Consider the following 11407-nt stretch of genomic DNA (forward strand, 5'->3'; position numbering starts at 1 on the left):
GGTCCAAAATATATGTGTGGATATTGTATATGCCATAAGTGTCCAAAAAAAGAAGGAAAAAAAAACCTTGGAGCGCTGATCGTGAGAGGATCCTGAGTGTTCAGAGACCCCTGGTATTTTTAGTTTTTAGATGAACATCTGATGCGTTTTATCTTTATCTATCTATCTATCTATCTATCTATCTATCTATCTATCTATCTATCTATCTATCTATCTATCTATCTATCTATCTATCTATCTATCTATCTATCTATCTATCTATCTATCTATCTATCTATATTATATATCTATATAGATAGATAGATAGATATATATCGATCTGTGTGTGGTGGGGTGGGATATTAGATAAGTTACAGTAATAACCTTCACTTAGTTTTATTTTCAGGTTTTTAATAAAAAACGATCAAATTAACAACATGTAACGTGTTTTTCTTTCTAAAAAGAGTCTGTATGATAAAGATATATTCTGCTCCAGGCCTATAGAACTATTTACTGCAACCACATAGACTCTTTCTCAGGAGCAGATGCAGGATGAAATATGATCGAGGGAGAACACGGCAGTGTGAGGACAGCCATGTGTTCCCCTGACTGTTGATGCACTGATAAATACTGAATGGAAGTGGTGTTGTTTTCAAAGAGCAGTTGAATAAATGGTGACGTGACTGAGCTGTAAGAGAGCTCTGAGACTCTGTGAACCAGCATGTGATACATGGAGACAGACTTATTTCCCATCATACATCTGCAGGAATAGCAACCTGGTTGGATAATCAATGTATTCACTCTAGTGCAACTTTATACATAGGCTACATCCTGAGAGGAGAGAACTATACATCTGGGGTCAAGTTGTAGTTTATAGCGTGTCCTGACCTTCCCCTAATCGCTGTCTGTCTGGACAAAAATTAAACAATTGATAAAAACTAATTTAAATAAAACTTCTATGCTACGTGAAACATAATAAGTGAGATTGAACTGATTCCTGCACTGAGGCTGTGGTAGACTTCGATATTTCAAATCATTCAGTAGAGGTGAAACCATCATCACAGACAACATATGTAATATATGTGTTTGTGACACTTAAAGGTCATAGCAGTTGTAAATCTCTGAACAGTATCTGAACTGGAGTGTCAGGGTCAAGACTGTGTAGTTATTAAACCACACACTGGGTTAATGTGTCAGAGCATTGCTTCATTGATTTTACAGTTTCAGCACTACTGCATTTTTTTTTTCAAAATCTATTCTCTGAGCTGTGATATAAACAAAAGCTAGAACCGGTTTGAACTGGTTTGAACTGATTTGATCACTTCAGACTTCCCAGGTTTTGGAAGTTGGTCTTAGAATAATAAATCAGATCAATTTCTTGCATTCAGGTTTAGAAAAGACACAGTGCCAATGAATGTCTGCTCTTTCTGGTTCATCACAACTCATTTCAGTATTTTTGTTCTGTAGTTTTGGTTGTTTTTTTCCATGCACCAACCATTTTTGTTAATGTTGCAAACACTAAAGATTGATTGATTTTTTTTTTAACATTAACTTCTTAGTAAATAAAAACTAATGTCAATGTTTAAACCTTGATTGTTGTGTATTAGGAATGACAATTACATATTTAAAGATAAATACCATTTTAAAATTCCTTGGTAACATTTTCATACTCAGGTGGTTAAATAAGTGACTTAATGAAGTCAGGAATGTTAATTACAACATGTAATGACCATTGAGCTCCTCGGTGCTCTCCAGAATCAATGAAGTTGTTCTGGTGGCCTGTGACAGCCCAACTCTGACACACAAAGACACTTTGTTGGTTTTTCCCTTAATTTGTCACCTGTTTGTGGATAACCGGTCCGTAACCCAGTTTAGATAAGCTAGGTTCATCTCTTTACTATAAGTTTGAGCTGCATTAAAAAATACATAATTTACTTTAAAATAGGAAACTTCAAATAAAAGTAAAAAACAATGCATGTGATGCAGTGGTTCAATGAAAGGATTGTGCAAATCAACACAGAAGGAAAAGACCTGAATAATATTAATATTATGGTGGGAAAAGCCTTTATTTTCCAAGCTACAAAAAGACAACATTTAAATCTAGAAAGCTTCAAAATATTCCTGAAATTTCAGTGGTCACTCAAAAAAGACATTAACAGAAATAAAGAACAGAGTGTAATTTTCGAACGTGGGTGGGAAATTTTGAGCTAGGGTGAAGGTTGGTCTTAAAACCTTTACCTTGAAATGGTGATGATTGTAATGGAGGGCCGTTTTAATTCTTTTCTATCATTCTTTATTTTCTTTTTCTCTATACATCATTTTCACCTTTATTGTGTTTCTGTTGTTGTTGCTACTGTGTTTGTGGTTGATGTTGCTGCTTTTTTTTTTCTTATTATTTTTGTCCTCTTTATGGTTTGGTTCTACTGTTCATCGTGTTTATTTGTTTGCAATTGTGGATTTGAAGCAATGATTTTGATTTTGTGAAAATAAAAATATATATATTTTAAAAAATCACAGTCAAACAAGAGGATGAAAGGATGTGATCTTTGGATTTCTTACACTGTCATACAATAAACAATGTGGTCTTGTGGGGAAAAAAAAGGATTGTGCAAACCACTGTGCAAGAGTAGTTGATGAGACCTTTTGAATTATTTGATGGACAGATTATCTTGTCATTGTCATTATGATATTTATTTGCAGCATGCATCCATCCCAACAGAGACCAAACACACTGCAGCTGATAGCAGTATCAGGGCCTGAGGGCAGATATGACTTTAACCCCAAACCCACTGGAGGTTTTGCACTTGTGTGGCTGGAGTGGTGTGAGGGGGGGGGGGGGGCGAGAACGGTGTCAGAGGTTAACACTGATGGGTATACCAACAGTCACAGACACACACAAACATACACACAGACAGGGTGTGTTTGAGGCGACTGACAGATGTTGCGACGTGCTACCAGCTGTTACCTACCTGACTCCTCAGGTGGGTTGGGTGGCATTTAGCGCTAATGACACACACACGTGCTCAACACACACTCATTTGGACGCTCACTACCACTGTTATCTCAGCGGCTATCTGTGACTCACAGGATTTATGTGCTGTGCACTGACACACACAAACACAGCAGTGTCTCAGCTTCTGTGTGTGTGTGTGTGTGTGTGTGTGTGTGTGTGTGTGTGTGTGTGTGTGTGTGTGTGTGTGTGTGAGAGAGAGAGAGAGAGAGAGAGAGAGAGAGAGAGAGAGAGAGAGAGAGAGAGAGAGAGAGAGAGAGACGGGGATGTGTTTACCATTTGGAGGAATGTACAGTATTTGGTAATGTGAAAAGCAGCCCTTAGTAGTCAGGAGTTGTACAAACACACTCTGTTTTATTGGATGGGCCTGAGATTCCTCTGTGTACACCCCGGGGCAAGAGAGAGGAATTTAAATACTTTAACATGTTGTCGCACTGTTGGGGATCTAATACTAGTGTCAGGGGGGCAGATCTGATGTCAGGACTGGGGGGGCACAGAAGTGATTTTTTTTTTCTTTATTTGCCAAGATGCAACTCATACCATGCCACCATAAATCACAACTCTGCAGAGGCTCGGCATATCATTCATAAAGTACTGCACAGGGAATCATTTATTGTGCTTACCTTTCTTGTTTATTTGTCCTAAACAGCCAACAACGCGTATCACTGCTGTTATATTAGTAAATTATAATTTTAAGGGTCACGTTCTTATCTTATTTCGCCTCCCACCGACCCTCCCAGATCCCCAATTCTTCTCACCATCTTCATTTTCTCCCATAGTGGGGCACATAAGCTCATATATGGAAGTCAAATTTAACATTTCGGAATTTTCGAAAAATCTAGTTACGGGTACCCCAATTTTGAGTAGTTTTTCAGGGGTTTCCCACTGGAGTTGGATTTCAACATTTTATTACATGATATTACACACCTTCCTAAACACAATGGTGAAGACATTTCTTGTAAACTATTTATTTCCCAGATTTTCATATGTTTCCAATGGAGAATAATGTGGAAAAATGCAATTCTGAGGTCAGAGACCCCTAAAGGTCACCAAAGGTCAGCCACCAAAGTGGTTCCACGTCTGAAAGCAAACCTTGGGGTATGTAGATGAAATGCTGAACATTTCATGCTTTAGTCATAAAATGCACAATTAGTTTGCTTATCTGCCCCACTACCAGTGTATGGGACTACTTTATATAATTAATTGATATGGATGAATATCAAAATATGAAGCCCTAAGGGGGTCGTTTTTTTTTTTTTTAAAGCCTGGTGATGTCATCAGCGTCTGTGTAAGAAACTACCCATTCATTTGCATTATAGTGGAGGAGACCAAAGATGGGATGTGGAGTCTGAAATATTTTTGTCAAACATTATTTGTTCCACCATTTCAATAATTTCTTTTTAGATGTGAATCTAAAATGTGAAGAATGTGAAGTCTGAAAATACATTTGTTCAGTTTTGAATAATTTGGGGTATTTTTTATTGGGGGGGATAATTCATGTTTTTTAGAAACACAAATTAAAAAACTGTTGAGACTGTGAGGGCAATGTAAATCTGATAATGCTGTTGGTTGAAATCTGATTATACACTGTTCCAAATGACTGTATATGATCTTTATAATTTGATTACATCATCTCCTTTCATTTCTCACAGTGGTTCCCTCTGATGCTGGTCACATGAGTCCTCCTTGTGCATTTCATCATGTGCAGTTTGTGTTTGTAAAGCACAGGCTTACAGTATTAGTGAGTCAATAACCACAGTACAGCGTGTGTGTTTATGGGAGGCCTAGTTGTACAGTACTGTACTTGGTCTCACTGAACCTGATGGAGAGCAGCAACGTGACCATCTGCGTCTCTTATCGTTTTACATTCGTGCATGTGAACACACACACACACACACACACACACTTTAGATGGGAATGTAGGTCAGTGTTGCAACCAGGGGTACAATGCGGGGCAGGAGTGAAGTGAACACAGCTGGTAAGTGGGTTACCGTTTCTTCTGTGATTTACAATAAACCTGCCTGCAACTCTTGTTTTGAAATTCCTCTTTGTGATTCTGACTTTTCTTCGTGTTAATGTTTTGTCTGTGATTCCTTGTTTTCCTAGAAAGTTTTGCTAAGCTCTGTAAAGCCCACTGAGAATTCTTTATACGTTATCAGGCTTTACAAATAAACTTTGACTTGACTTGCCATTTTCAGAGCAATACTATACTACTCCTCCTATTCCTCACAAGATCCAGTTTTAGCCCCAGTGCCAGAGGGAGTGGGACTGAAGGGAGCTGAATATTAATAATGTGAAGAGGCACATTTCCTTGTGTTTTCCCTGGTTGAATGGTGCATGCTTTTTGTAGGCACATCAATGATTGACATTTTGCAGCAGTAATCTGTTTATTGATCCAGCGATCACATAATAAACATGTGATCATTTATTTCCCTGGAAAACTCCATGGGTAAATAAATGTTTCCTCCAGGATTTAATAGCTGGCGGGAGAGAAGAAAGACCTTTGAAACAAAAGTTTACCAGGCTGTGGCTCTAGAACTCTTTATAGATAAGAGTTGGACATCCTGTGTGTGGTATTCCTAAGAAGTGCAGAGAGAAGAGAGACAGCATAATTCACTTATTGAATCATTTCCAATATAAACTGTTAGAAAAAACTTAATTTTACATACATATCACATCACATATCACATCACACATCACATATCAATGACAATATATATATTATATTACAAATATGTTAGTATTTAAGTTCCTGGTGAGACCTAGCTCATACAGTAATTTCTCTCACACAAAGTCTTCACACATTTTGCCTCTTGGCCTCAGTTGGAAAGACTTTTAGAAGAGTAAAAGACCCCATCAGTAAGTTTCAACCTCAGTGCTGGAAACTACTTCTATGAATATGAATTCACATGCCAAAATGTTTGACAAGGAATTAATCGAGAGTGTGGCTAAAACACACAGGCCATTAATGAATCACTTCATACACTTCTCTCGGATTGAGAAAGGAAAACAACTTTTTTTTTCATACATAGCCAATCTATTGATCCTCTAATAAACAGCAGCATGGGAAATGATTTATATAAAAAAGTTCTTGCCAAAGTCCTTGAAGGAAGGGGAATCAGTGAAACCTGTCACTGTGTAAACACACAGTGACAGATTTCCTACCTTATCATCGGGGAGATCTCAAACCTCTCATTTCCTTTGGAGAGCTGCAGTCCTTGGGGATTTGGATGTGGGAAGGAGGAATGGAGGGTATTATGTGTTGTACCATCAATAACATGTCAGTGATACATGCTTGTGAATGGCTCCAGCTGGAGGTGACCATCTTGTGATGACTCAACTCTATTGGATAGTGACTATTAAAACACCACCCAGCAACCGCGACTTAACATTACAGGCCTTTGAAAAGCTTTGGATTTTTCCCCTGTTGAAGCAGCATAGCCTACTGTACATGGGGCTCTTCTGCATTTCTACATGACTTTGTTATGTCTCTTTTCAAAAGTTTCCTTTCCAAAACCAAAAAGAAAACAAAGAAGACAAAAAAAGTGTTAATGGTAGCACATGTTGCTAACTAGTAGTTATTCTATCATTATTTGGATTTATCGTCATCACCTGTGAAAGTGTTAGCTTTCAAAAACAAGGATTAGTCTTCATTTTAAAAGCTTTAAGGTTTAAAAGTGAATTAGATAAAGTAAACTTAGCTTATCCAGCAAAACAGGATGAAAGAGAAATCCAACACATTCCCTATCACACTTTAATACTAGGACAAAGTGGCTGTATGTACTCCCTGTGCCACACCCCTAATTATCGAGCAAATTATTGCTAATTGCTAATTTTTGAGCATATCTTCCATAGGCAGTGACTTAGTATCTGAGAGAGCACATTACCAAGACTACTGAGTGTTATGCTCCTGTTATCATTTTAAACTTTTATATCCCGTGCAACAATTGAAAGGTTGACAGCTGCAGCAGCCATAACTAAGGTTGCATTTTGTTACATCATGGAGGGGAAATGCTACGTTGTTGTGATTGAATAACTGAGGGGAAAACTGTTGTCATTGTTGCATTTATCAGGTTTCTCTGATGAGACACTTGTGACTTTCTGCAGGCCTCACTTTCAGTAAATGGGGTTAAGGAGTTTCCAAAACAGTCGCTTTTGGAAATGAATGTTGCATAAGGTCTGGGCCCTGGGTAAATAACGGATGTGTTGTACTATAGCGACACACACACAGGAATGAGAGAGAAAGATTGTGATTTAGGTCAAGCAGTCTTAACGCTTTGGGCCTAATCACCATCTGTCATTGTGTTCATTATTGCAGTCAGTTAGCGTAAAAACACGCCAACATTGTTGCTCTCACGTTGCGCCTGAACCAGCTAATTAGCTGGTTTAGGCTTGTCTTCAATTTTTTTAGAACATTTTTAGCTAACATGAACAGAACAGTTGAAATGTAATGGAGCTTATTTTCGCTCCAGTTTAGCAGCTGGATTAAAAGCAGTATAAGACGGATTTGTATGACGATAAGAACAAACAAAATGATAACAAAAAAGAAATGATTTTAGGACACAGTTACTCTGCTTTCCTGTTTTGTGTTGACTCGGGGTGATTTGAGGCCGTTCTGCCTCTGTGTTTATAACGTGACTCAACTTTTTAAATAAGAGATTATTTAGGTTAGTTCCATTTGCCACAGTAACAACAGAGGTATGTTTGTGCTTGTGTTAGTGGGTCACTGTGTGTGTCCAACCCAAACAAACTCAACAGAGAATCAAGATGAATCATCTTTTGAAAACCTTTCTTTCTTTCTTTCTTTCTTTCTTTCTTTCTTTCTTTCTTTCTTTCTTTCTTTCTTTCTTTCTTTCTTTCTTTCTTTCTTCCTTTCTTTCTTTCTTCCTTCCTTCCTTTTTATTGAAGTGAAATGCATCATTGAGAAATCTGACTAAGAACTTCATGGGAAACAGCCAACGTCATCTGCTGTTCATCTTGGAGCACTGGCCACACCGTGCCCACCAAAAAAAACCAAAGCCCTGAATGCCTGCACACAAGCACAGGTTTGAGATTGATCATTCAAATAAACACGAGTTTGTTTATAAAATGAAACCTATCTTTATTTAGAGCAAACAGAGGTGTGTGTATGCCTAGTCCCAGATGCAAAACACACACAGACACAGATGCACATACGGAGTCTGCAAATGAGCACAGGAGGTGTGTTTTCTTGCTCCCCGATGGTGTTTGAATAAGTAAGTACACACATACACTTTGCATGTGTTTGTGTGCGTGTATGTATGTGTGTTGCTTCAGATAGCTCCCGCTTTCTGGAGTATGAATGAGTGTCCTGAGAGTACTAGATAAAGGTGGTCTGTGCTGCAGCTCAGCTCCACTTACCCTTAAAGGAAGCATTGATGGGAGGGCGGCTGGCTACTGCAGATCCAGGACCTGCATCTGTCTGCAGCACACCGGCAGAGGATGGATGGAGAGAGTGGAGGGAGGGGGGGGGGGGGGGGGGGGGGGGGGGGGGGGGCAGGAGGTGGGTCTGTAAAATAAAATGTCTAACACTGAGTTTGTGAACATGGCCAGAGCTGCCAAACATCAGATCCTTCAGCCTGCAAACACAGCCAAGACCTCCAGTATGTGAGGCCAACACAGGCTGATGTATGGCCCTGCACATGGACACCAATGCGAACAGTTATAAAGACTGACTGACTGGCTTTTAATGGTCGACAGATGCAAGACTGATATTCAACTGCTGCCTTCTCCACCTTCACTTAATTTGTGAAATATGCAATTTCATTTTTAAACTGAAATTTCAGAATCTCAAACTAGATGTTGGCCCTCATCATAACCAGTCTGTATCGTGCTTCAAACAGTGTGTTTCCAAAACACTGTTCGGATTCATTTGCACACCAGGCAATAAATATGGCAAGGCAAGGCAAGGCATCTTTATTTATATAGCGCATTTCATACCAAGGCAACTCAATGTGCTTTACATAGACAACACTTTTTTTTTTTTAAAGAACAGCATAAAAACAAAAAGTTAAAAGTTCTTAAAAAAGAGCTCAGCTATAAGCACATGAAAAGAGAAATGTTTTTAACCTGGATTTAAAAGTGCTCACAGTTGGGGCTGATTTCAGTTCTGCTGGTAGTTTGTTCCAGTATGGAGCCTTTGGGGTCACAAGAGCTCTGGTTTCCCAATTGGTGGTCCAATTGGTGGTCCTTTTGGTACCACTTTATTTGACGCCTATCTCTATAACGCATTATAACCATACTTATAATGAGTTATAATGCAGTTATAGCACTGTATAACTATATAAACAGAACACATCACAGAGCATTTTATAATGCTCTATGATGTGTTATGCTTATTGTTATAAAGTCTTATAATAATTTAAGAGTGTTTATAATGACAGTTATACACGTTTATAAGACAATCATAACACATTATGCATTATCGATGTGGTGTTGTCAGCCAGTTACTAACAGTTATAACGTATTATAATACCTGACCTTATAAGTCATGATAAAATGCTCTATAGTGTGTTATGATTATTGTTATAAAGCATTATGATCATTTATGAGTGTTTACAACTACAGTTATACAGTGCTATAACAGCATTATAACTCATTATAAGTATGGTTGTAATGCGTTATAGAGAGAGGCGTCAAATAAATTGTTACCATGTTGGTCCCATGATCCCAAAACGTTTCCCTCCTTAAATAGATGCCGTTTTATCTTCAGGTTTTCTTGTCTCAATTCATCCCACCTAGTGTGAACTTATCATGGTAAGCCTACTGGAAACCTCATGGTCTCAGGTCTGATCTCCACACAGCTGACAGATGTTACAGAACATGTTTCCAGTAAACAGAAAAACACACAGTCTCACCTACACAGTACTGTTAACACCACATGTGTCTTTCATCATCACATGAGTATGATGAAACAGTCTGCCCGGAAAAGAATAGATATTTGGCTGTGTTGAGAAATGAAACATGGCAATCTAATGAGTTCAATGGAAAAAAAAATTGGAACACATTAGAAAGAGAAATAAAAACATCATTAGTGAACACACAAACACTCATTTCCTCTGACTAGCCAGTAGATTGTATCAACATATGGCTTTTGTTTGAAAGCCTCAGTTATGAAATATGGACGTGAGTAAGAGCACCGCAACTCAACTGAGAAGTAATGACCAACACCCCTCCTCTTCTGTTAGCACACATGGCCTGACCAGCCGCCACATCCGGGACTAGATGACCCTCAGCCCCCTTTAACTTTCTGCCAGATGTAGGTCAAACCTCAAAGATGTGCTGAACTCATAACTCACGAGCCCCCATACCTTGTTTTTATCATTTAATATATGAGCGTTCATCTTGTTGCTTTGTGGAGAGCCTACTATGGCAAGGTAATTTAATTTGTAGAGCCCATTTTTAAAAACAGTTTGTCTCAAAGGGCTTTAAACAGCATCATAACAATTTAGACCCTCACATCCACTGAGGAAAAACTCCCAAGAAACAACAGGAGAAACCTCAGGGCAGGGCCCAGGACGGGCAGACGTGAAATAGATACGTAAGTGATACACAATCATTTTTATTCAAAGGACTTAAATTTATACCTTACATGAATGGTTTATATGTTACATGTTTACGTTTTCATATAACATTTACTATGTTGACCACCTGTACTGATGACATGAGGCTGTCATGTCACCAGTACAGCTAAGCCTAATTAAAGATGCTATTATATGTGTACTAAACCAAAGACAAAATTAAAAATCCTTGATAATGGTGTTGTATAGGTCAAAACATCAGGGAAACTTCAATGAAACATTTCACTGAAACCTAAAATCTCAACTCCATGGTCAAGGAAAGTGAGTTAGTTAAAGTCAGTCAGTTCCCACAGTGTTAACATAGCAGTGATCAGTACAGCTATTGTCACACATGAAAACAGACAGCATTGGACGATGTACAACAACAACGAGCAGAACAAAACATCAGGTATAGAACAGAGCTGAACTGTATAGACATTTTGTTTAGATTTGACGGTACCGGGCTTTAAGGTCAAGGGATCACCAAAGTCGTTGGGAATCAACTTGTGAGGGCCACTGATACCTGGACCATGCTAATCCATCAAACAACTGCTGAGATATATCAGTGACAGTCCTTCCAAGAACCACAATGCTAGCATAGCATGACCAAAAATGTGAGTATTGGAGCTCTAAAAAGTCCTTTTTATATAATCTGAGAGAAACATAATGTTGTGATTAAATTTGATTAACACAGAGGAAGTGATACATCCCATACATCACACTCTAGTTAGCAAGGAAATGCAAAGTGTGAGTCATACAGTGACACAAACATACTGCACTGGCCAGTAACCATCATTAAAATATCATTTAATGTAAATATTAAAGGGAAAGTGTGGACAGT

The sequence above is a fragment of the Trachurus trachurus genome, assembly GCF_905171665.1.
Source record: "Trachurus trachurus genome assembly, chromosome: 15".
NCBI classification, from domain to species: domain Eukaryota; kingdom Metazoa; phylum Chordata; class Actinopteri; order Carangiformes; family Carangidae; genus Trachurus; species Trachurus trachurus.